Below are 375 nucleotides of genomic sequence, written 5' to 3' on the forward strand. Positions count from 1 at the left end.
GAGGCTGCGGTGGCCGGGAGCAGCCACTGCACTCCAGTCTGGGTGACAGAGTGAGACTCCAAATCAAAAAAATAAAATAAAATAAAATGGGGTGGTCGCTGAGTGCAGTGGTTCAAGCCTATAATTCCCAGCACTTTGGGAGGCCAAGGTGAAAGGATTGTCCGAGCCCATGGGTTCAAGACAAGCCTGGACAACTTGGCAAGATCTCATTTCTACAATAATTCAAAAAAATCAGCCAGGTGCAGTGGTACATGCCTATAATTCCAACTATTTGGAAGGCTGAGGTGGAAGGATTGCCTGAGCCCAGCAGGTCAAGACTGCAGTGGCTGTGAATGAGCCACTTCACTCCAGCCTGGGTGACAGAGTGAGACTGAC

Source organism: Carlito syrichta, unplaced genomic scaffold (assembly GCF_000164805.1).
Source record: "Carlito syrichta isolate Samal-C Ts95f unplaced genomic scaffold, Tarsius_syrichta-2.0.1 Scaffold302955, whole genome shotgun sequence".
Lineage (NCBI taxonomy): Eukaryota > Metazoa > Chordata > Mammalia > Primates > Tarsiidae > Carlito > Carlito syrichta.